At 44.0% G+C, this 26,280-nt stretch overlaps 1 protein-coding gene across 3 annotated transcripts in view; it reads left to right on the forward strand.

The window, feature by feature from the left end:
• The window catches only part of TSPAN5 (tetraspanin 5), a 146,565-nt gene that overhangs the window by 214 nt on the left and 120,071 nt on the right, over positions 1-26,280 (forward strand). The window lies entirely within an intron of this gene.

The raw sequence follows: 26,280 nt of genomic DNA on the forward strand, positions 1-26,280 counted from the left end.
GCCGGCACTTCGCGGCCCCTCGGGCGCTCGCCGGAGCGGGGCAGAGGCGTCCGCCTTCCGCTTTTGCCGCCTGCGCCCTCGAGAGAGAAACGTCTCATCCTTTCTAGGAATGGGAAGAGGTGGAAGGAGAAGCCGAGCCGCAGCGGGGGCACCCGGGCCTTGGGGTGGCTTCTCAGGGGACGAAGAGCGAGGATGCAAAAAAAGGAAAGGGCTCGGCGGTTTGAGAAACGAGCAGCCGCACGGATGGGCTTTGCCCCCCGCGGGACGTGGATGTGGGCAGAGCGCGGTGTCATCGCGGGGAGGCTGATCGGGCAGCGCCGGCCCGAGGTCCACCTTGTGACAGGGACGCGATTGGACGCGGCCGGGCCCCGCGTCGCGCGGCCGGTCTGCGCCGAGCCCGGCGCGTCTCTCCTTGCCCCAGCCCGGGCTTTGTGTGGGCTGCAGATGCGCGGCGTGGGGCTCTAATGTGCACGTCAATAACGCTGCCCGCGCTCTGCCCCCGGCTGGAAAGCGCTCGCGCTGCACGATGCGGCGGCCAGCGGGCGTGCGGGGTGGAGGGATTTATTGCTATATATATCGCTGGCAGGATCATAACAAGTCACCATCAGCATATGTTTCGGTGTGTTCGTGCCTCACGTCCTCCTTTTCAAAGGAGTGGTACGGCGCGGGCCGTTTTTGGGAAACCCCGGAGACGTGCAAAGGAGAAGGTGTGCAAGGCATGCTTCCCCGGGGACCGGGAGAGCAGATACTTGAATGCAAGATTGTGACCGTGCCCTGCTGGGCACCTATTGTAATTAGGCTGGGACGCCTACTCTTTTGTTTTGATCCTTTTCTGTAATCTCGCCAGTGTATACAGCAACCAGACAAAGAGTTCTCCAGGACAAGGGGAGAACGTTGGTTCAAAGATCATGTTATTTTTCCTGCCTTTCTCATCCCATCCTCTTCCTCCCTGGTCGCCCCCTCCCCGTGGAAAGTAAAGATGGTGGCCGTCTGGGGGTGCTCTCCAAGTTGCTCTTCCATGTGAGGTAACCAGTGATCGAACTGCGAGTGGATAATCATCCACAGTAGTCTGGACACAGGTGTATTTATTTGGGTTCCCCTTTAATTGTGGCCATTTGCTGTGAGTAGATAGATCTGTGAGAATAGTTATCCATACAGCTCTTCGTCTTCTTTTATCTGTACCACACTTGTACCAGGTGATTTTATTTTCTGTTTTCTATAAGAGTATCTTGCATTGGTCATGCAAATTTTGTGAAAGGAAATGGAACGGGTTGGAGACCACTGCCTGCGTGAGCGTGTCATCAGCCTCCAGGGCCGGTGAAGATAGTGCGGAGGACAGTGAATAGCTATCTTACCCGGTTGCCCACTGGCAGTTTTTTTGCCAGTGTTGTGCACGATTCCTGCTAGCGATCCTCCCCCACCCCTGACAGTCACATGCTGCTACAAATGTAGGAAGAAGAAATTATTTTCTTTCTCCCCACTCCCTAAATCTGGAAATGTTTAAAAGTGGTGGGTAGTCACGTTTCTGAATGAGATACTATGATTGTACTCGAACTTGCAACTTTGTGACTTTGAGAGGCAGGGACTACTGAATGGGGACTGGCCCCTGTCGAGGTAGTGAGTCCAGGCCTCTTGATTCTACTTGAACACTTCCCAAAGTTGCACATTTCGGCCACCAGGCAACAGAAAGAATCCAGGGGCTTTCTCTGCAGTTTCCTAGCAGAGGGTGGAAAGGAAATAAAAGGATTTGGGCCTGCTTCCCTGACCGTTTGGTATAATTTTGTAGAGTGCACAGAGGCAAATTTAGCCTTATTTGTGGACTAGGTTGCAGCACAACCCTTGGAATTGTGGAGAGCTTCAAAGAATTGCAGAATGCTTGCATAGACAGTTCCAGAATAAAGCCACAGCTTGTCTGATTTTGAAGGTCTTCAGCGGGGTGGGGAGGAGAGGGTACAGGAAGCCTGGCAGGAGACCTAGGCTATGGAACTAAACCAGCTGTCCCAGGCAGAATTGTTAAGTGGGTGCCTTGGTTATGAGGGCCTTTCACTTACCCTGCTTCCTGCATAGCCTCCTGCTGCTTTCTGTGCCCAAAACCTTTCTCTCAGATGTCCGTTCATACCTTTCCTGTCCTGCTCTGCTCCAAAATTTCGCCATATTTAAATTTCCCAGTTTGTATTTATTAGTACCATGGTCTGTAGTAATGATCAGCAGGAAGGCAAGCATGTTATTTGATTAAAACAATTCAGACTAAAATGTTAATGACTGAAGAACCAGAGTCAGTAACTTGGCAGCCTGCTTCTGAAAAGTTGCATACCTCTGCTGTCTACAGAGTCCCTAACCTGTCTGTGATTGTCAAAATTAGTAGATTTGGTGCTACTTCTGTACAACTCTGAAGAAGAGATTGCTAACAGAGAGCATGGTTTCCTAATCTTTCAGTTTCACACTGAAGCGTAGAAAAAATTTGAAATAAGTGAAAACATTTAGAGATATTGTTTTGGTAAAATAAAATTGAACGTTATGGTAGCACCAGTGCTAAGAGTTTGGTTCTTTTATACTAATTAGCAGTTTGACTGTTTGTCCATTAACTGCCTGGGCCTCAGTTTTTCAGTTGTTAAAATGAAGGAGTTGGACAAGTTGTGAGGTTCTTTGTAGTTCGCATACAGAATGGATCTATCAAGTTCCAATATGATGGGGAAGACAAATAGAAGAGATAGGCACTAATATATAATAGAAATAGCATATACTGGGACACTTGTTAAATTAGAGACATATTGTCTTATTCAGACTTGCCTGAAGACCAATTTTATTACTTTCATTTCTTCTTCAAAGATCCTTTCATTAAGCAAAAAATCTTTCACTAATTTTTTCTTGGCTTGTTCAGTTATTGGTATAGTATACATGCTTCCCTATCCCCACTGTGAATCGCAAATGTAGTCCTGTGAGTCATTAAATATATTTTTATTATTAGAATTACAGTTTCATGTATAAAATCTGAATCCTTTTATGTAACAATAGTAATGATCTTCTGAGTAACAAAGTCAACATCTTGTACAGATTCCTTTCTCATTAGTTAGTGCAGGGTGGTGGGGAAAAACTTGTTTTCTCTATTATACATTGGAACAACTCAAGACAGAAGGGAATTGGTTTTATCGAGGGTGTCACCACAGTGGGACATTTCTCAGAAAACTCGGAGACTGCTTTGGGGTAGGGGGAGGGAGGAGAAAGGGGGTTTTGTCTGAAAGTCATTCCTTTTGAGTACTAAACCCCTACATGCTGTCATCCACTGTTAATAGATGTTTTGCTCTGGATGCTTTTGGATTCTGGATCTCATGCTGGACTGTTTCCAACAGGAAAATTGATCTCAATATTCTGGTTATTTATTGCTCTGTACCAAACAACTCTAACACTTAGTTGTTTAAAACAAAACTGCATTGTTACAGCTCACAGTTTTGTGATTTGTCCAGGCCTGTCTGGGTGGTTCTCACTGGGGATCTCGCAGGCAGTTGTAGTGAGACGTGGCTGGAACTGGAGTTTTCTACAGGCCCTTTGGGGTGGGATGACATGCAGTCGATGCTCCCAGAGATCAGCCAGCGGTGTCAGCTGGGGCACCTACAGGTGGCTTCTCCCTGTTTCTAAGACCGGAAGAAGAAACTTCCAACCAGTTAAGGCTGTACCTGGAACTGGCGGTGTCGCTTTTATCTATTCCATTGGTTAAAGCGCTCATGAAATCCGCTCAGTTGTCAAGGGGGTGAAGAAATAGATTCTCCCTTTTGATGGAGGTCACATTGCAGAAAGTCACGTGGGTTGCGACCGTCTTTGGAAAATACAGTCTGCTGGATTAAGGCACCGAGCCTGAATTTGTTTATAAAGTAAAGACAACATTATCTAATGGAGTTGTAGTTTCAAGGATTCGGTGAGATAATGTATCACCTAGCACAATGTCTCAGTATTTAACAAATGGTGACTATTACTACTGTTACTGTCTCCCGATTTCACACTAGTTCCATCCAGGGCTATAGGACTTTTACAGTGTCTTGGTCTGGGACCCTGGCATCATTATGACTAGGGAATGATAATACCTTTAAGATATGGCAAGAAGATGAGGCGAATGGATTTGATAGATTTTATCATTACTTATTGGGAAAAAACCCCTCCAAAGCTCATGTATCAATGGAAGCCTTGATGATTTGGGAGAAACAAGTCATTTCTCTGTTCTCTATGCTGTACAAGGATTAGAGAAGCTCTGGGTACTTGAGGCCAAATTTCTCTTTTGATGTGCTTGCAGATACTACAGTGTGTCTTTAAGTGGAGGTTTATCCAGTGTTGATGGCAGAATTGTGCATCTAATTTGCTTCCACAGGGCTTAAATTCAGAGAGGAGGGAGATTCAGGGAACCTTGGGGGTGCATCATGTAGGAAGCCTTATCTTATGATTCACTATAAATTGCAAGATGTTCTGGAATGATGATACATCAGCAGTTTATAAGTCATAATTTTTGTTTTAATTTGCTAGACATCTGTTAGCTTCGATGGCAACCATATGGGAGTCTAAATTGCCTTTTGAATTACAGGGAGATGGTAGGAAGAAAGCTAAATATGGTTATGAAAGTGTCATATGGGAAAAATGTAAAAGGTCCCCCCCACAGACCTCAGTGGGGAAGGCACTCGAACACTGACTTGCTTGGTCTGGCCACTCCCTCTGTGGGGCGGTGGGAAGGCGCAGAAACATTCTCTCTTGATGATATGTACTCAGAAAACTGAAATGAAGCCAAGGGGAAAAGTTGGAAAATGAGATAATGTTTCGCCCACCATAAAATTACCAAGGTGAGCTCATTTAGATGGATCACTCCGTCTTAACATCCACAGTAGTAGCTAGTCCCTGGCAAAAGGTAAAAGCAATCTGTATTTTTAACAGAACTTTATAATTATGATACCTTTCTTGTAAGCATCTCAAAGCATCTTCCAAGAATATTATAATATCATTGTGACAGATGAAGAAATTGGAGTACAGAAATGTGGAGAAACTTTTTTTTTTCCTTTTTTTTTTTTTTTTTTTTTGTGGCAGAGTCTTGCTCTGTTGCCTGGGCTAGAGGGCTAGAGTGCTGTGGCGTCAGCCTAGCTCACAGCAACATCAGACTCCTGGGCTCAAGCGATCCTCCTGCCTCAGCCTCCCAAGTAGCTGGGACTACAGGCGTGTGCTACCATGGCTGGCTAATTTTTCTATTTTTCATAGACACGGGATTGTGCTATGTTGCTCAGGCTGGTCTTGGACTCTAGGCCTCAAGCGATCCTCCTGCCTTGGCTTCCCAAAATGCTAGAATTACAGGTGTGAGCCACCCTGCCTGGCCGTGGAGAAACTTTTGAGGTGTTAAAGAGCATATCAGGGTTCACTTTTGGGGTGTTAAGTCTCTTCTGTAACTATTGCTCTAGCTTTTTGGTTTGAAACTTATTTTAGAAGATGCTTATTATTCTAAAAGAAAACATCAAGTAAGCCATTTACATCTGTTCATAATTGAAAAGTGATAAAGTTTTTGCATATGCCACAGTTAACACCACCCACAAGTGCCAAAAGTTAGGATGAAAATGTTCTTAAAGAATATGATAGAATAATAAACTATTATGTAGTCTATTGAAAACTCATAAATGAAAATTTGATTATTATTATTATTATTATTATTTTTTTTTTGAGACAGAGTCTCACTCTGTTGCCCAGGCTAGAGTGAGTGCCGTGGCGTCAGCCTAGCTCACAGCAACCTCAAACTCCTGAGCTCAAGCGATCCTCCTGTCTCAGCCTCCCGAGTAGCTGGGACTACAGGCATGCACCACCATGCCCGGCTAATTTTTTCTATATATTTTTAGCTGTCCATATAATTTCTTTCTATTTTTAGTAGAGATGGGGTCTCGCTCTTGCTCAGGCTGGTCTCGAACTCCTGAGCTCAAACGATCGGCCCACCTCGGCCTCCCAGAGTGCTAGGATTACAGGCGTGAGCCACTGCGCCCGGCCTGATTATTATTATTAAAGACAGCATTCTTGAATCCCATGGTTTTCTATGTGTAACACTGATGACTGCCTTAAAATTTCTAACCTCAGACTTAAACGTCATCATACTCCATTGGATTGTAAGGGCCTTAAGGGTGGGGCTGTTAGTCATTGTCATAAGCCCAGTGTCTTGCACATTGTCTGAAACACAGCAGGTGTTTAGTAAATGTTTGTTGAATGAAGGAATTAGAAAATCATCGGAAAGTACATAGGAATCATCTCCTCTAACCTCCTAGTGAGTGAAGTATTTTCCTCTATAACATCTTGCCACCCCTTCCAAGGATGGATCTGTTTTGTGGACCACTTTAGAGAGTTTCATCTGTCCTCATACTAAATGTGATCTGCTCCCTGTAACTTCCACTTTCCTGTGTATTGTTGTTGATTTTTAATTTTGAAACAATCTCAAACCTACAGAAAAATTGTAAGTGGTACAGAGAACTTGTTTTTATCCTGAACTATTTGAGAAAAAGTTACCAGCGTGACAGCTGTCACACAGTTTAGTGTATATTTTCTGTAAACTAGGATGCTTTAGGTAACCACAGTACAACCATCAAAGCTAAGACACTACCATTGATGCATTACCACCATTTAATCCTGAGAGTTCATTCAAGTTTTCGTATTGCTCCAATAATATCTTTTAAAGCAAAGGAATCCAGGTCAGAGCCACACATTATATTTAGTTATATCTTTTTAGACTTTCTGTCCTTTGCTATTATGATCTTGATACTTTTGAAGATTACAAGCCAGCTATTTTGTAGAATGTCCCTCAGTTTGTGTCTGTCATTTCCATATGCTTAGATTCAGGCTGTGCATCTTTGGCAGGAATAGTCCAGAAATGGGGCTGTGTTTTTCTCATCGTATCTCATCAGGTGACACTCATTTCTGTCTGTCTTACTGATGGTCACTTGACTAAGGTGTTGTCTGCCAAGCTTGTCTACCAAATAGTTAACTCTTTTTCCCTTTTGTAATTTATAAATATTTTGTGGCAGACTACTTTGAAACTATGTAAATAGCCCGTTCCTCATTTAATTTTCAATTTGTTAATTTATTTGCATTGGTAAGAACTTATGGATTTCTTTTTTTTTTTTCCAGTGTGTTTTAATCTGTTTCTCACCTCCCTTACTGTGTTTAAACTGGTTCCAGGTTTGGACAGTAGTAGTCCTTTCGTGTTGGCTCCTGTGCCTTTTAACTCACATCAGTGCTTGCTTTCTGGCAGAATAAATGCTGTAAACTCATCTTGTAATGAATGTACCGTCAGCCGTTTCTCCAAGGAGCTCTGGTTCCTTTAGTAGAGAATGGGATTTAGAAGCCAAGATCCGGTTGCGTGGTGTGCTCACTGCTGTTAGAGTGTCACTATTGCTGGGTCCCCTCAGTGGACTTCTGTACGTACATACGTTTACGTCTGTGTTTATTTCTGTATCTGTGTATTTTTAAAACCACGAATTTACAGTGATACCTCAAATTCCAATCTGATACCACAGGGTTTGTTCTAGTTTTTTTTCCCTTTTCATATTTATAGCTGCCATCTCTGACAGTGAAATTCTTGGCTCCCATTGTTCTTAACAATTGGAATTGTTTACATATTCGAAAAATCTCCCACGTGTAATTAGTCTTCTGCCTCCGTCACCCTACCTCTCATGGTTGTCCTTCTCACCCACTGGGGCTCCAGCATCCCATGCCACGGCCCTCACCCCACCACGCGGACACCCTTCTCACTCTGATGCCCTGGCCTGGGCCTCCACAGCATCCCCGTCCCCCTACCCCCCTGTTCCTAACAGAGGCCCACCTGCTTGGACCCGCCTTGAATTTTTCAGGAAGGAGATGGGGAAGGGCTTAGGCTCCTCTTGAGTGGTACAAAATAAGACTTATTTCCCTTCCCCACATTTGAAAATAGCCATTATGTCATTTCTGAACCTTCTGTTTTCTACCTTGAAAAGCTCCATGTTCCTCCATGTGCTCTTCATACACTATTTCCAGATTGTTCTTTGCTGTGGTCATGGTGCTCTGCCTGTGGTCCCATTCGGATGCACTGCTATTATTACAGCAACCAGGATGGAACACATTTTTCACAGGCTGTTCTGACCATCCAGAGAACTTCAGTCCTAGGCTTGGCTGTGCCTGGAGGCAGGAGCCTCGGCTACCGTCTGGAATTGACTTTGAGTAAGTGACGCTCACGGATTAGTTCCTCAGTTGCTCATCTGAAAACCTGGGGAAATCATTTTCTGCAAAGTTATTATCCAGTCTTAAATGAGATCATACGTTGAAAGTGCTTCATAAAAGGTAAATCTCTAAATACAAATATTGGTTATTAACCCAGGCTAAACGGCACATGCTTTTCCTGGCAGCCAGGGAACACTATTGGCTGGGGTTAACTTTCTAGGGAAATAAAACCATCACTTCTCTTTCAAGTGAACTTCTGTTAAACCCATCCCTGTAGGCTGAGTGCTAATCAGAAGCTCCAACCCTCCAGTTCATTTTTTCAATTTAGATTTAGAGCTATATATTTCTCCTGTTTAAATGTTTTATTCTGGCCCTGTGGTTTTCAAACCTTCTACCAGCAATCCTGGACTTCCTTGAGGTGTGTGTGGGTTGGGCAGGTGCATGTCTGACCCCATGTCCTCTAGAGAAGCTTGGCCAGTAGGTTTGATATTTTGGGGTATGATGAAGGATTTTGCTTGAAAAAAGGGGTCCACTGCTTAAATAAAAAGACAGAAGACCACGATTTTACCCTTTAGATGTTTTTTGAATCTTGATGGCTAAGGTATGTTTAAAAAAAAAATCATTTCTTGGATAGGTTTTTATCTCTCAAATTTCTTCATGCATGGGAAGCCCCTCTCACTAACGTGAGGCGACTTCTGTAGGATTAGTTGACATTTCACCCGTTTATGTATGTGGTGTAGCAGTCAGATTAGTAACTTAGGAGATTTCAGCCTTCCCACTGGGTGATCTGGTTGGATAGGTCCATCCAGCACAGGGTCCTGGAATTAGCGTCGAGGAAAAAAAAAAAAAAGAAGTCCTGCAAGTGATTGCGGTGCCCAGGCGAAGTTGAGAAGCTCTGGTTTATTTTTCTTGGGAAGATGTGGCCTCTCCTTCCCACTGCTCTCTGGAGCGGGGACCCCTGGGAGAGCCGGGCGTGGGTGGTGTAGAACGGTGACCAAAGGATGACTGATTTCACCAGCACATGAAGCTACTGTTCTTTGCTTACCAAAAAAAAAAAAAAAAAAGTGGCCTATTTTATGCCTCATGGAATTTTGCATTAATCTAAAAACACCAGTTTATTTTTAAACCTGAAAGTCCTAAAAACAAAATGAGAAGAATCTCTTCAAAGAGAACCTCCTGTGCTGCAATTAGTATGCTAAGAATGAGCATGGTGGAGGGATGGAAGCCCGTCAGTTACTCCACAGGCACCGTGAGGCTTTCTGTCCCTTTGCCCTGGCTGTCCTGGGCCACTGTGCACATGTCCATGTGGTCGACTGGATCTAGCTATGGACACCGGACCTCATGACAGCAAACCATCCACCCTTCAGAACCACTGTCCCTGTCCACTGTTGCTCTTCCTTCCAGCCTCTGCTTCCCTGGGCTTCCTCCTTGGCCATCAGCCCTGACCACGGTCAGGTCAAGGGAGGGGTCTCTATGGCAGGTTCATTGACTTGATGCTGCTGGAACGTGGGAGGGGACATTTCCTTTCCCGTATCTGAATTTGCAGCACTGTCACAAAGGCAGCTGACAGTAGAGCAGACACGGGAGACCTAGACGTGACATTTGTCAGTTTTCTTAAGAAAAGTTCCATTGTAGAATGTTCACAATGTGCATAGAGTTTTCTCATTATTTTCTTGACTTTCTTTCCCCTACTTCCTTTAAAAAAAAAAAAAATGAAGTATTTGATTATGGCTGGGTTCCAAAAATGGAGATCTTTTGAAAGGAATAAAATTTTGAATACAAATCTATATTATTTCCTTGAGATGTTTTACTGCAAGCTAGCACAACTCCTAAAAGAAAATCAAAAAGCAACAACAAAGCAAAACCAGAATGGTGTATAAACCCTATGGTTAGGACTGTGGTATTAGTCACATGTAGGTAAGGGATTGTTAATTAGGAATTGCAAGGTGTAATTTTTAAGTAACGTAATGACCAAGCTAAATAACAAAATAGCGTTTGAAAGGGGATGGCAAAACATTTTGGCTCGCTTCATTGAAAAGGCATAGTGATGTTCTATACCTCTTCCAGCTACTATTTACTATTTTGATAAGTATTACAAGACATAGGGCTCTTTTTATGTGTTGAAAATTTTTCTAAATTACACTTGGCACTAAGGCTTGAATTTCTAAAAATCTGGAGGGAACAGCTGGTGTTCTAATAAATATTCAGGCCAGCTATTTTAATGCTTTGTACTCAATTAAGTAGTCCTCATAAAAGAGGAATACTTGACTTAAGCATTTTTCAAAGTACAGTGTTTTGCTTCCAACAAAAATTTCCCCCAATTGATTCTATATCCCTCCAAGCAGCCTTAAAACTTAATTCTGCCAAGTAAGGAGTTCTAATCATGGATGATGCATTTAAATGCCAAAAGTTAGCTCTCCTATTCTGAGCTGTAGTCATATCAATACAGCCCAGCCCTTTAACTGAAATCTCCACTGGTCATTGACCTTTTAGAAGAATTGTTTATGTGGTACAATATTAGAGAGTAATAAAAGATTCAGCCTAACTTGGGCATTCTAGTGCTCTGGTGGTAGGCGGGTAGAATGTCTGCTGATAATGAGTTTGGGCCTCAAGCCTGTCTGAATTTTCCCCCAGCTCCGTTCCTGGGATGTGACCTTAGACAGGTAATTTACACACCCTGCAATTAAGTCTCCTCCTCATCTGCAAAATGGCATGTTCAGTAGTAACATCTCCAAGTAGTGAGGATTCGAGTGTCAATTGGTTGGAATACCCAGTAGGTATTAGCAGTTATTTCTCTGTTTTCCTCAACACCCATAATTTCTTGTAGTTGTTTTTTCCTTAACTTTTTTTAGAACCATCAAAATAATCTTACATTATAACATATATTTTTTGTTCTCTCTAACGTTCTGCCTGCATAAGTGAATTCTCAAAATAACTAAAAGGAAAAAAGATCTAACAAATGTTCACAGTGTTCTTTTCATTGTAATGAATGGCATGCAATTCTTATCATGGATACCAGGCCATGAATTCGCTTCTATTGTTTGTTGTTAATTTTCCCATTTTTCATAACCCAGTTAGAAAACTTCATTTTCTTTGCAAAACCAAACTGTCTCCTGTTAGTATTTCCTACTGGGAAGTTGAGTTTCTGATTTTTACCTCTGGTGTTAGGCCTAACACCTGAGGGCAGAGGGAGATAGAGATACTTTATTATTGATAACATCTGTTAAATCTGGATATTCTGGAACTATCTAGATGGCTGTAACTATATATTTTTAGCTATTTATGGTATCATACATCCTGCATATTTTGGTCGTTGTTTTATTCTGTGTATTTCAGACAAATCCTTTAGGTTACGAAGCTGGAAATTGAGTCAGTGATATAGATAACTTGGGTTTTCTCCTTGTATGTTCTTCTAGTGGATGCAGAGCTCCGATGTTGGCCCGACCTTCCTGGGTCGCTGACTAAATGGGCCAGCCATCGTGGTGAGTGAGGGGCCAACTGGCCTCTGCTCTGGGGCATAAATGGGACTCACTGAGACCTTGTCCTCTTCTGCCCCCAGTACTGTCACCTGATGCAGAAGGCACAAGCTGTCATATTTCTAAGCTTCCTTTTCCCTCTGACTGGGCTCAACCCTGGGAAGAAAGGCCAGGTACAAGGAAGGAGCTTTGTCACTCATTCCCACCTAGAAGGTGTGCCCTTGACGGGGGAAGGGAAGGGATGAGGGGGGAGGGTTAAGTAGAATTTTTACTATAATATTCTTTGGTAAAAAGCAATGATACATGTAGTGTGACGGGATGTTATAGAAGCATATTTAAAGTAATCTGTAGCTTACCAGAAATGCCCCCAAAACTGCTGGTTTAGTTTCCTTCATTGATTTTTACGGTTCATCGCTGGGTTGTGACTCCACATTTTGAAAACACAAACCGCGTTACCCCCTTGTCCTGCTGACCTCCACTGGCAGATCTTGGGGGGGTGTCTGGAGGACGGATCGCCACCTGAGCATCTGAAGCAGCGAGTCCCAAAGTGCAGTCATTTGCAAACTGCCTGTGTGGTTTGGGACAAACTCTTGTGCCACCCCGGAGCTTCTCAGGTTTTAATGTGCAGGTAAGGCATGCGGGGATCTTGTTCAAAATGCAGATTCCGGTTCAGGAGAGGTGAGAGGGGCCAAAGATGCAGCTCCTTTAACAAGCTCCCGGGAGATGCCGAGGCTTCTGGTCGCCTGATCTCACTTTGAGTCACAAGGATCCAGTCCGTTGCAAACTTCATCTTTCCTTAAATCGACTCCATTTTTAAACCTTCAATACCTATATTTAAAATGGAAACCTAAAAACAATCACTGTTCAAATGCCCTACACTGACAATTAACTTCTAGGTAACTCTGGTGCCTGCTGGGGGCCTGGGTCAGAGGCCTGTTTGCTTTTGTTACAGTGCAGGTTAACCGGGGTACCAAGTGTGTGACATCCTGGCGTCAGATGGAGACTTTCTCCTAGAGAGTTGGAAAGAAATGACTTTCTCATTCAAGGTTATTTAATGCCGTGTTCTAAAATTGTCTCCTCTGGCACCCCGGGTCACTGGGGAGTCTCGCTTTGGGGAACACTGCATTTAAGTATTATAATTTGCGGGAAGGCAGGTGGTTATAGGCTGCAGCCCATCAGTGAGATGGATGGATCTCTGGAGGTGGACTGGTGGGGAGAGTGTGTTTAAATGTTGGCTTGTTCTGTGTTCTGTTTCCTGTGGTGCTGGGCAGAGAAGACGGAAATCTCCTATTTCTCAAAAGCTGCTAACCCCAGGCCCAAGGAGTAGTTAGTTACACGTTGGGCATAAAAAGGAAAATGCTTTGGGAAATTGAGTCTCAGGCTACCAGGAAGTCGGTGTGAAATACCCAGGGAACCTGTTTCATCTCAGTGGGCTCCTCCTGTCCCCCTTTTCTTTCAGGTCGCTACAGGGATTGCTCGTGCTCAACTCTGGAATGAATCGATTTATGTGATGCATGTTTTAGACTAGGGCACTTGCTTTATACTTTAATATCGTAAAAACGTATGGCAACACAAATACTGCTTTTTTTTTTTTTTTTAAAGAAAAGAAATTCACCACAATCCCCACAACACTTTCTGTTGGCTCGGCTATATTAAAAGTGGAAACACTTAGTCAGATGCTCCGAGAGCAGCAAACACCCCAAAATGAAAAAAACAATACATTTTCGAGTTTCAGTTGTATTCAGCTCTGAGGGTTTGAATTTAGCAAGCTTCAGTTAATTAACTTTTTGAAGGAAAAATGTGCTGTTACATCACTAGCTTTTAAGCATTTCTTCTGACTTTGCTGACATCTCCCCCCTCAGGATAACACTTAGAATGAGTGTTTTCAACATCCAGAGCAAATACCTTGTGAATAAACATGACTTTCACACAACCAGGAAAAAAAAAAAAATCAATAAATCTCCTTTAGGCATTTGAAAAACTGTACTTTTAAAGGAAGGAGTTATAATGTTAAGTAATTGGAAAATAAAAACGCAGTGCACGAAGTAGATGTGGTTGGCACCTTCCTAAGCACCTGTTTCGGTGTTGGTGTCCTGCTTACCCCAGGATGGGCACAGCCGCCCACAGGGTGGCTCGGGTGAGAAAGGCTGGCAGTTGGTTTTTAATCTCGTAACTGGACTCCGGGGGAAAATGATGTTTCTTTGGTACAAGTTCTTTCTGGCTTCATCTATTGGCTTCGGAAAGAATGAGCTGAATGCAGAGAAGTCTAGAATGGTATAACTGTACGGTGGCATTTTCATTTTTTTTTTTCTGACCATGCCAGACTTAATGATCCCCGATATTCTTACTGTACGTTTTGAGAGTTTTATAGTTGCTATCCAGTGAGGATTTGAAGCAACTCATACAAGTTTGAAAGTGATGTTTTACTTGTCTTTTTTAAAGATACAGAATCAATATTTTAGAAGTGAAGGCACGGAGTCACTAAGAATCGAAATACCTTTTATGTTTTGTGAAATCCAAAAATACGTGCTCCCATTTAAATGTTGATCTGTGTCCTTGGTTTTGAAAAAATATATTAGCAATATATATCCTTGATGCTTATTATAATCAATACAGATCTTTTTTTTTAAGTACAGTCATGTGTTGCCTAATGACAGGGATATATTCTGAGAAATGTATTAGGCAAATTTGTTGTTGTGAGGACGTCCTAGAGTTACCTACACAAACCTAGATGGTGTAGCCTACTACACACCCAGCCTATGTGGTGTAGCCTATTGCTCCTAGGCTACAAACCTATAAATCATGTTAATGTAGTGAATGCTGTAGACAGTTGTAACATGGTGATAAGTATTTGTGCATTTAAACATAGAAAAGATACAGTAAAAATATGATATGAAAGATAAATGGTACACCTGTATACCTGTATACAGGTAAATGACCTGTATAGGGCATTTACTATGAATGGAGCTTGCAGGACTGGAGGTTGCTCTGGGTGAGTCAGTGAGTGAGCGGTGAGTGAATGTGAAGGCCTAGGACGTTACTGTACACCACTGTAGACTTTATAAACACTGTACGCTTAGGCTACACTAAATTTATAAAAAATATTTTTCTTCAGTAATAAACCTAGCTTATGTAACTTAAAAAAATTTAATTTTTTTAAGTCTTTTGTAATAACAGCTTAATACACACATTGTACAGCTGCACAAAAATATTTTCTTTATATCCATACCCTAGAAGCTTTTTTCTATTTTTGATTTTTTTTTTTCTTTTTAAACTTTTTTTTTGTTAGAAAGTAAGACACAAACGCACACATTCGCCTAGGTCTACACAGGGTCAGGATCATCAGGACTTTACTACATGATAGGAATTTTTCAGCTCCAGTATAATCTTATGGGACCATCATTATATTAATATATGCAGTCCCTCGTTGACTGAAATGCCATTATGTGGTGTATGACTGTAGATATGTACTCTCTTTGGAGAAAAAAAGAGAAACTACCTAAATGACCATAGGACCTCCGAATATTTTCATTCATGATAGGAGACTAAAATTTCCTTATCATAGTATGCTATAAATACGCAAACTGTTCATATCTTTTGCCTGCTTCTTAATGGGATTGTCTGAGTTTCTCTTGTTGGTTTTCCTGAGTTCTATGTGGATTCTAGTTATCAGCCCTTTATTGGATGTACAGCATGCAAATATTTTCTCCCATTCTGTGGGCCATCTATTTGCTCTCACGATAGTTTCCTTGGCTGTGCAGAAGCTTTTTAATTTGATCAGGTCCCATTTATTTATTTTTCTTGTGGCTGTGACTGCTTTTGGGGTCTTCCTCATAAATTCTTTCCCTAGGCCAATGTCTGTAATAGTTTTTCCAACATTTTCTTCTAGAATTCTTACAGTTTCATGACTTAGGTTTAAGTGTGTTATCCACCATGAGTTGATAGGTGTGGTGCGCGCTGTCGGGGGAATGGACACGCTTGTAGCTTTGGCTCGAGTGGGGTAAAGGCAATATATGCAACCTGAACATTTATACCCTTGTAATATTCTGAAATAAAAAAAATATAAAAAAAGAAAAAAATATGCAAACTAAATGAAATTTTGTTTTTAAAGTTCAAAGCCAGAGATCAGTTTTAGAATCTAAGCTATAAGCAGAAAAAAAAAACTATCATTGTATTTTTTTGGTTATTAAATGGAGGTTAGAAAATAAACTCTTCGTACTATGAAATTATTACATCTTAGTTGGAGATGCCAACAGATCGTTAATTATTGCTAAGAACCTTTCAAAATGCAATTTTTAATTTTAAATGTCCTTTCTGTTGAATTTCCCTCTTACCCTTTTCTTTCTGTGATTTTAATTCCAAAATTGAGAAGACAGAGCTTTTTGCCTTTGGGGAAGCTAAATCTCTTTCTCACTCTTTAAAAAAGTTAACCTGCCGATGAAAGAACAGAAGGTTGGAATTCTTTTGAACAGCAGTGGCTGTGCAAATATTTAACTCATTGTTCTTTGGCGGGTCTTTTTAGTGCCCAAGTATTGGAACTGTGCTTTCACTGGTCTTTTGCAGTCCTGATTGTGTAATCTTAGGGCTGATCTGTTGAAAGGGACCTTAAAAATCATTTAGACCCCAGTTTTTACTGCCCACTGTTCCCCACCTCCTCCCCTTTTAATAGAGGAATTCTTCTCCCCCCCCACCCAAAATGTTAAGCAAAGTCCCCAGTTTATAAAACAGGGTACAGAACTGCTGTTCTGGGAGCTTATCATCTTGGGGGCCTCAGATGTTCTCAGCATCACTGTGGAGGGACAGTGTGCAGAAGGGACAATGAGAGTCCTGACAGATTTTACCCGTGGGTTGAGTTTGAGCTGCCGCCTGTGGACAAGGCATCTGTTTACCATTTACATGTTGAACTGGGATGAAGTTGGCGTTTGTCCTGTGTTGTTTGTGGGGTGTGTGCTTGCTGAGCTGCCCGAGTGGCCAAGTCCCCACACTTTGACTCCACTTGGTTCTCCTAAAAAGGTTTGGCGCAGTTGTTTCGATTAACATCAGCCTTGCTTATGTAAAGTAACTATTCTGGTTATTTATTATGTATTACTCTCATGCTTTGGAATGAGCAGACTCAAAAAACCCCCTGCCTCATATGGATTCCATATGTGGCTTTTACGTTAGTAGAAACACAAAGGCCTCCCATTAATTTGCACATAAACTTGCATGTTGAACAGATTAAGCTTAATGGCACAGGCATTATTTGAAATTCCTTGTCATCTCTAATATTGTTCATATTGCATTTCAACAAGCTATTAGGTGTTTGGAATTCTGTGGTGATGAACATAATCTACAGATTCACGTGTGGCCTCTTTGGTTTTCTATTACTGAATGCAGACATCCATGGAATTTAGTTTGTTGTTTGTTTGCACTGATGAGCTCCAGACAGCACGAGATGATGTGAAAAAAGGGGGGATATTTACTCTTTATTTCTGTGATGTAACTTTTCTCCTCCTTTCCCACACACAGTGCTAGGCAGAGAATATTGCAGCATTTAAGACGGTGCTTAAGGGTGAGACTCCTGGGTTCCAATAGGGGCCTGGATGCTTCCAAGCTGTGTGACCCTGGGCAGTCACTTCCTCACTCTGAACTATTTCTTTTGGGCAAACAGTGGGCAATAGTAGTGCCAGCCTCCAGGGTCTCTGTAAAGATTCCATGAGACGACATGCGCACAGCCCTGAGCTTTGCACCATGCAGGGGTGAGCACACATTGAGTGCTGACATGGTAATGAAGTCCCCACTAGGTGACTACTTAGAATGGTTGCAGGCTTTGGTTCATTATCACCTGGGAAAGGTGTTGTCAGTGTCCAGGAACTTCAACTTTCCTGGTTAGGGAAGGGCAGTCTATGAAATAGAACTTGTCACTAATGCCAGGATTCGTTTTCTTTTGTCCTTCACCTGCTGGAGGAGAGTGAATCTCCCGCTCTCCTTTGGCGGCTGGATCTGGGGGTTTTCTCCTCCTCCCGGACCGTCTGTCTGTCCCCGTGCAGTGCAGCTGTCTGCCATTGCTGGATCACAATGCCAGCATTTCTTGGGTCTTACCTACAGGGTCATTCTGAGGCCACAGACCTGTCTTTTTTTTAAATGGCAGCATCTGCAGAACGTTACAGTTTCAGTAAAATAACACATAAAGATGTCTAGAAAACTACCTACAATATAGTAGCTGTCCAGTAGTTATTAATTGAAATAAGTTAGTTGAATGTTATTTTCTTAGCTTAGGACAGAATTAAGATTCCATGTTGGCCCATCTGCAAAAATTTCTTAGGCATAAATAGGTATGTTTATGAAGTTACTTAATTTGCTAATATATAATTTATTCTGATGGCAATTACAGATTTCCTAATTTATATTTGCATGCTTGCTTTTTTGTTACAAATAGTGTTTATGGGCTGTTAAATTTTAAGGAATCTGGCATTTTATTTTTTTTATTTTTTTATTTTTTATTTTTGGAATCTGGTGTTTTAAATTGTTTTTTACTATCTGAGAAATAAAAATGTAGATCTGAAAAATCATCGATGTTATGGAAAAGGAAAGCTGCCTCCCTCCCCGAGGGTAAGTGCCTCTGAGAGTGCGAGCATTTGTCGGGTGGGATTCTGTCCGGTCATTTCTCATTTCCTGAGCTACCATAGGTGGTTTCTTTTCCTGTAACTATGCAGGTAAAGATTTCTGGAACCAAGTTTTGCCCAGATTGAGACCAGCTTCTATCCCATTCGCCGTTCAACTTATATCTTGATTTTTGGTGCATCTGTAAACATAGAGAAGTTTCTGAAGGTGGAGAAGGTGAAACAGAAAGGAGGAAGGGAAGCAGAGGCTGGCTTGGTCACCCTGTCCAGGGAAGGAGATGCCTGGGGGGAATCCCAGACCGTGCTGTTGGAGTAAACAGATGACGGGGTGTTGCGATGTCCTGTGTGCTGCTGTTTTTGTGGCCCGAGATGTGAAGCGCGGAGCCGGGGTTTGTGTGCAACAGTTGCTGGGACTGTGAACCCCGTGAGGATGGTCGTCTACATTTGGGAACATGCACAGCTTGTGGGGAGACACTCGTGTGGGTCCCTTGTGTTCCTGCGTGGCTTTCCGAGTATGTCAGGAATGCTCTTTACCTGGCCGTTTCTTAGGGTTGTGTTTGCAGTGCGCAGCCTTGAGGGGTGAAGTAATGTCTCTCTCTGGGACAAAGACCAGTGTCACTCACTGCACACTAGAAAGCAGCAGGTTCTCCACGCAGAGGTTCCTCGGCTGTGATGCAAACCCGCTCCACGCAAAGCTTCCCCCCGGGTCCCCAGCACCACCTCCGTTGGACTCTGGGGGCACAGGGAACGGATGCAGACGCAGACGAGATGCTCGTGCTGCCTGCTGTGCTATGAATAATAAGTCTTTTCTCTCTGACCCGGGAGACTCATGCCTCCTGCCAGCTTCTGTGAAAGAGTAGCGGGCTAATGTACTGCCTTGTAACTAGGGCAAAGTCAAATTAAGACCAGACACAGGTGGAGCTTCTGGAAAGCGGAAAACGTGGAGGTTCCCGGAGGGAGGGTGGTCACCCTGAGGGGCCATGGAAGCTCCACGCTCCCCCGCCACCTTGCCCTAAGAATCTCTCCATCTGTACCTATTCAAATATTTTTTATAATAAGCCAGCAAATGTAAAACAAAACCAAAAAACAGATACGCGTGTATTAGGTAGACGTTGACTACATATCCAGTTAAATGCGTTCAGCTGTGTCCTGGTTAGGCCGTCCTCACCCGGCCTCCCCCACAAAGGCTGTGGCTGGAAGGGCGATGGTGGGCGGCTCCACAGAGCTGCTCAGGTTTCTTAGACCCAATGAGGATAGTGGGTGGCTTCTCCTGTTTCTTAGACCCGACGAGGGCTTCTCAGGCACCTCCTGTCTGTGCCACTGGCCAGTGTGTGTCCACGACACTGAGGGCTGAAGGAGACCAAAGCGTCTTTGTCAAGCCTTGTTGCATCCTGAGTTAGGCAAGATGCAAAACTATGACGCACGGTAGTGCTTGATTTTTTGACTGTGCAGAGCAACAGAAGCCAGTGCTGCTGGTGGCAGTGGAGGAGGACAGCTCACAGTGTCAGCAGCCTGGGCAGCCCCAGTGGACACAAACTATTGCCCAGGCAGGGGCAGGATGCACAGATCGTCAGATGTCTGGCCCTGAAAGAAGAGACAGAGGTGGGGAGGGCCAGGCCAAGGCGGTGGAGCAGAGCTAAGAAGGGCCAGCAAGAGCCGGTCTCAGGAACACCCTGGCTCTGCTGAATCCGACTGGGGAAGATAATTTCTAAGTTTCACTTTTTGACATTGATTGGGACGAATTGTTCTCCAGCAATCAGTTAACCAACCTGTTGCAGAGTGACACTGAGATCACCTCCAAGCTGGTGCAGGCAATTCAGAGAAGCATTTATAATTAACATTTGTGCAACTGATGAAAGCCAAGTAAGAACATTTGTTCAGAGCAATATTTTTTGTACTTTTTTTTTTTTTTTTTGCAATATATCTGTTAAAGTGCATTGTTATCTGGAACAGGCTTTTTTGTCCTTCCCCCATCACGATAATATTCATAATAATGTGTCCATATAGTAATCAGGCCTGAAATTAAGATTCTGTATTGAAAGAGCATTCCCAGGGCCCGATATAGCAGATAAGATGTTGAAATCCTACTCCTTTTGTTTCCAAGGTGAATCTTATTGGCATTTAGTGAGAAGCAAATCCTAAATAATATTTTTCATGCATTTAGTGATATGTGAAAATTATTAACTGCCTGGAGCCATCAATTGAGATCTATGATGACTGTTGGAATCTAGGGATTCAGGGATTAAGTAAAAAAATTCATGGCTCAGGAAGTGGATTTTAATGGGGAAGTATCTGTGGGAAAGTGACCTCCTTTCCCTGAGGGCCGCTGTGTACAGCTGCACAGGTTGTGAACTGCACAACTCCCTGGGATATGCGTGATGCCCCTGGAGTTGTGCATGGCAGCGATGTGTGCATTGGAGTGGGGGTAAGGGCAGTCGCTCAGAGATTTAAGTGGCATAGAAAGTGGACGATCCTTTTAAGTGGAATGGATTCAGACATTTCTGTTAGTGTATTAAGTACTACCTGAGCCTCTCATTCCTTGAAGAGGAATGTGGTGGGGGGAGGGGGTTCCCATGGGGAGCTGGGAAGCTCCCTGCAGAGGGGGAGGGATCCTCAATGTGACAAGGACTGTCCAGGTGCCTTGGGACCTTGCAGACTGGGCTAAGGAACCTGATAAACCAGAGTCCACTCTCTAGCTGGTCTTCACTGAGCTCAGGGAGACCAAAGACCTGCAGTTGCTGAACCTCCGTTATCATACCCTTGAAGCCAAATAAACCGTTTATTTATTCACTTATATTAATGAATAGCTTGATGATTCACGTTCAAAATAGTTAACCCCTGCTCGTGAATTAATAGTCTGTCCGTAATTACATTTGACTCTTGAATCTAGTGTGCTTGTTATCAAAATGAAGAGGCCGCCAGCCAGATTTTTTCAGCAGTTCTGCTTTCTTTTAATTATATATGTGAGGTGTTAACTAGTTTAAATCACACAGAGCAACAGAGATCATTTTTATATGTAAAGTTATTTTTGTTGCATACCTCTGTAAGTAATTTTAGGGAACAAAGACCGAGTATTATTAATAACATGAACTTCTTCATTCTAAATGCATTCTCATATATTAAAACAACTTAAAATTTTGCAGGTTGATTTAGGAAGGGAAAACAAGAGACTTGGGAGTAGAGCTCCCCTCCCCCCATGCAGATTCACCACTGTTGCCTTCAACTACAGCCTAGTTCTGGCCTAGTGTTTGATTTTGAGACATACAGCGCAGAAAGAACCTCTGTCCTTACAGCGAGGCCATTAGCAGCCCCTGATGTGTGCCTGTTTCCCACTCAGGTGAGCTGGAGCAGACGACTTCTAGAAAAGCCTGGAGGACCTATTTATCACTCCCATGCCTGTTTCTCCCAACAGGAGTTACTATGTCTTATACAACAGGATTTTGCATAGTGGACGCCAGTGGAACTTGGCATCATAAGGACTGAGTTTGAATTCCACTTCTGTTATTGTCTGGTTATGTTGCCTTGGCTCATGTTAAGCTTTTTGAGTCTTAGTTTCCTCGTAGGCAAAGTGGGTATGCTGGGAGACAGTTCTGCACGGGCCGCTCATGTCTCTGCACACCTTGCGAACTGGGGCATTGATTGCCATTATTTGTTCTGAACTATATTTTCAGGGGTGTTTGTATAGGAACAGGCCTTGGGAGGTAGATGCCCATTAAGAAACATTTGGGTTCTCTAACTTCAGGAGTCCCCTCTTGGAGTTCCCTGGTGAGCTCTCTTTGCGTTGTCCTGCGGGAACCGGAGCTTGGGAGACTGGCACAGAGGCTGCTACGTGGCCACTGATGCCGCTGTGAGTAATAAACTGTTCTTTGTCTCCGACCCGAGAGTTTCATCTCTTCTCCCGGATCCGTGAAACTGGTAGGTTAACCTGTGGGCTAAAATCGCAGGCCTTGCCCAGTGCTGCAAGCAGCGATGCTTGCTCAGTGTCAACGTGCTCAGTGTGGTCTCTAGCTGTCCTCTCCAGCTCCTGTCCCCGCCTTGAGTCAGGTCCCCGCTGTTTCCCACTTGCATTATTCCATACCTGCCTTCCCTCCCCGCTCTCTGTTCTCCCCACTCTCCTGCAGGGTGTTTCTCTAGTGGCAAATCCGATTGTGTCAGGCCTGCCCGCTTTAAATACTTAAGTGGCTCTTAGTTTGAACAGGATTAAAGCCAAACACCATTATAGGGACCTCACCGGTTTGTCACCTCTTGTATTTTCATATCCGTACTCTGTTCCCGGCCTTACCCGTGTGGGACAGAGGGGTGGGCATACTTGATGTTTGTGACAAAATATTCAGATTCTGGCGTCCTCTGTACATGTGGGTGTCACCTGAGCCTCGTCCCACCACTCTGGGGGAACTGGGGTTTGGGGAACCGCCACGCCGGGCACTTATTTATGTTTCCTGACACTTTAGCTTTCCGCTTATCTCTGCTTTCAATGACATTTCCACCATTTCTGTCCTTCTACCCAAGATTCGGTGTCTACCACAAAACATTGTAAAGAACAGAGAGGTCGTGAATGCGCAGCACTCGTCTCGGGGCCTGGTCAGCCGCTGCTGCTGCTGCTGTTACTGTGATCCTTGCAAGAACTGGTTCCAGAATTCAGCCTTCGGGTACTCGTTCCTAGACTTCCTCTAGCCCCACCACCCCCGATCATGTAAGGGGACTCCAGTTAGCTGTTCAGTCCTTTAGCGCATATCCTCATAGCTCTTTTTCAGAAATATTTTAAAAATTGTCAAGAATACACCTAAGTCTATTATACTAAAAGCAAGGAGTTTCTATGTTATTTTCCTCGGGCTGTTGGACGGTGCATCTAGAGGGCGCTGTGGAGCGCGCTCAGCCGACAAGCGCTGTCTGGCGTGCTGTGCCTTTTGCAGTCTGAGTGGCCCTGGGCACTCTGTTTTGTTTAGTAGTCCCTTTTTTTTTTTCCCTTTCAGCACCTTATTTTCCACCTGATGGTCTTTGATTCACAGCAAATTGTTTGTTTTCTGAAGGATAAATCAAAGGTGAGCTTTGCTGGTTAAAATGCAAGCTGGCTGTTAAACTGTGAGTTTTCCAAGCTGTCGGATCGTATGGGCTGTGTTCTAGCCAGCCAGGTCCGCCATTGCAACTGTTCTAAACAATGGGGACAAGATAGAGATGTCAGTCAATGAATCCCTCCCTCGTGCAGGGATGATGTTGGGATTGTACCTCCACAGGGTGCTTTCTGCGGTGCCCCCTTTGGTGCTGAGTGTTTGAGGTCCTCGAGGAAGGGGACCCGAATGGGTTTCATCCCAGGCTTTGGCAGGGCCTGGCTCCTGGAAGGCATTCCATAAATTGTTTTGAATGCATGAATGACCGAATGAGAAAACGCGAGAGTGCTTAGCAAACTGTAAAGCATTTGCCAAATGTGCACTGATATTTTTTCCCTTCTGCGGTATGGAAAGACGTGCAGGTGCAGGAGCGGGGAGCTGACGGTGAAGATTCGGGGTGACGGCAAATGCCTGTCACGCTTGGCTTTCTCTCCGCCAGTGTCTGTCCTTGTCTCTCTCCCCTCTCCCTGAAAGGTTGGCAAGCCTGGGTGTGGGCTGAGTCCTGAGTGGCATCTGGTCCCTTCTTCTGTGATCCGTGTGAGTTCAAACCTAAAGGACTTTGCAAAGAGTGGTCATCTTTTGTCTCTTCTCCCACCCCCTCCAGTAGGGTTTATAATCCCCTTAATCCTTTAATTATCTCTGCCTGATTCTCCCCACCTCTAGCCTGGCCTTCATCTGTAGAGATTGATCGCTCACCATTTTGTGTGTCCAGGATGATATTAGATCCCCGCTTTGTGTTTCTTGGATACTTTCTGGAACCTTTTTTTCCAGTGAGTTTTTGGGTGTGTCTGGTAAGACAAGGGGGTGGTGACTACATATTTTTAAAAATTCAATTTGGGACAAAGCATCTAACAAAGGATTTTTTCTTCCCATGTGTGGACTCATAGCAAACATTTCATAATAGGGTACAAAGTAAACCACTTTTGATGAGTGGGTTTTATTCCAAATAATACAGTTACCCCAAAAGGGAAAAAAAACCGTACATTTTTTGTGCATGCCAGTTGATAGTATTTGAGTGTTTGAAATGAGAACTTTTCTAGAAAACCTGGGAGGTGGCAGGCTCAGGTAGGGAAAACCGTGTGTGCTATAATCCTTTGGTAACAGACAGGTTTCCTTTGGTGACTCATGTAGGGCAAGGCGTAGAGGTGGCATATGGAAGAGCCCTGTCACTTGAGTCCTTGTGATAAATCTTGAGACTCCCATGTGTGTTTGCCTGCTTGTCAAGGTCACTGGAAAGGAGGGTGTGCTACCGATGTAAGTTTTAGTAATTTTTACTGCGGTTGATCGTTTTCAAGTGATGGGAATTCTTGGCTTGCCGTGCAAAAGAGGTTGGACAGTGTTCCTTTTCCTATTCGTGATATATTTCATGCATATCAAATCTTTAGGGGTACTGGTGCAAGGTGGTGTAGCCATTGTCACCTAAACCATTCTTTTGTGTTTATCAGATTCTGTCAACGGGTGACCGCAAGTCATTTTAAATTCTGTTTATAAAACAAAATTGCTCATCAAAGTGATGAAATCAACCAGGCCCAGATGTGATTTTACAGATTTTCAATCCTAAAATGGATTTGAGATTTGAGTACTGTCTCTAAAGATGCAAGGCAGACTTCCTGTATCGCTCAGAACTCTAATAACCTCATCTTCAATTGTATTATCGGGTGACATAACCGAACAGGTTGCTGCAAGCACTGAGAATTATTGGGTTGTGGAGGTGAATCTGCCGTGTTGAAACTGTTGAAAGGCTCATTGATTTGTTGGCGAGGGAAACCTGTTGTCGGGTAGTTCAGTGTTTGCATTTCATTTCAGCATGACGCCGTGAGGGGTATCGGGGCTGTATGGACAAGGTTACAAGGCCACCCTCGGGCAGTTCAGGGTTATGTAAGGAACTGGCTTTGCTGTCTTATGTTCAGGCCCTTTTTTTGTGGCTGAGCCAGAATCTTGGTAACTTTCTCACCCGTGACCAGGGCCTGTGGATATTACCTCGCCAGTTCTCTCTCTCTGTCCTCACGAGTCCGTCTGCACGACCAGGGCCCTGATCCGAGCCACCCGTCCTGCCCACCACTCTGGCCTCCTGCTGTCCGCCCCTGCCCTGCTCCGCGCGTCACCCTGTGCCTGAGCGGTCCTGCCCTGTGTCCGTCTGATCATGATGCTGCCGAGCTATGAGTGGCCTCTAGGGCTTCACGCTGCCCTTGGTGTCACCTCCAACCCTCCCTGTCTGCTCTTTGTGCTTCAGCACCCACCTTGCAGCCTTTCCCCTTCTCCTCTTCCTCCTCTCCCACCCCCGTCAGGTTAACCCTTGGAATGCTGCGTCATACCACCCGGGGCTTGTCCTTCAGAGCACCTGTCGTAATCAGGTGAGATCGTTAATCCGGATTCGGGAGGTTATTTGGTTGTATTCTGCACCAGGCAGTCAGCTTCCAGGGGGCCGGGCTCCCTGCAGCTCTGAGGGTGGCCCCTGCACCCAGGGCGGGGTTTCTGAAGTGTTCCCTAGGCCTTGGCTTTCCATCGCAGTATTGGTTTACACCTGTAGTCCCCAGGTAATTATTAATAGTGTCCCCTTTTACTTTCAAAGTTGCTCATGTTGGGTGACAGCATTCATGGTGGTCCTTTCGAAAGCCCGAGGACGTGCGGTCATGCAGGTAAAGAGTCCCGGTGTCGGGTCCCAGAGCAGGAGGGCCCGGGGCAGGGCAGGGGGTGGGGGGCAGCTATTGCTGAATTCCAGTCCCGGCTGAAGATAATTTGTTTTCTTGAGACTCCGGCAGCATATATAGATGTGCACGTTTTTAACATTTTCAAAAGTGAGAACATTCTCTGTGCACCTGGGATTTTATGATGATAGTGGGAGGCATGAAGACTGTGACGGAATTGAAAATAAACACAGAGTGGCAGAGGTTG

This window comes from Eulemur rufifrons, chromosome 13 (assembly GCF_041146395.1).
Source record: "Eulemur rufifrons isolate Redbay chromosome 13, OSU_ERuf_1, whole genome shotgun sequence".
In the NCBI taxonomy this organism is placed as follows: domain Eukaryota; kingdom Metazoa; phylum Chordata; class Mammalia; order Primates; family Lemuridae; genus Eulemur; species Eulemur rufifrons.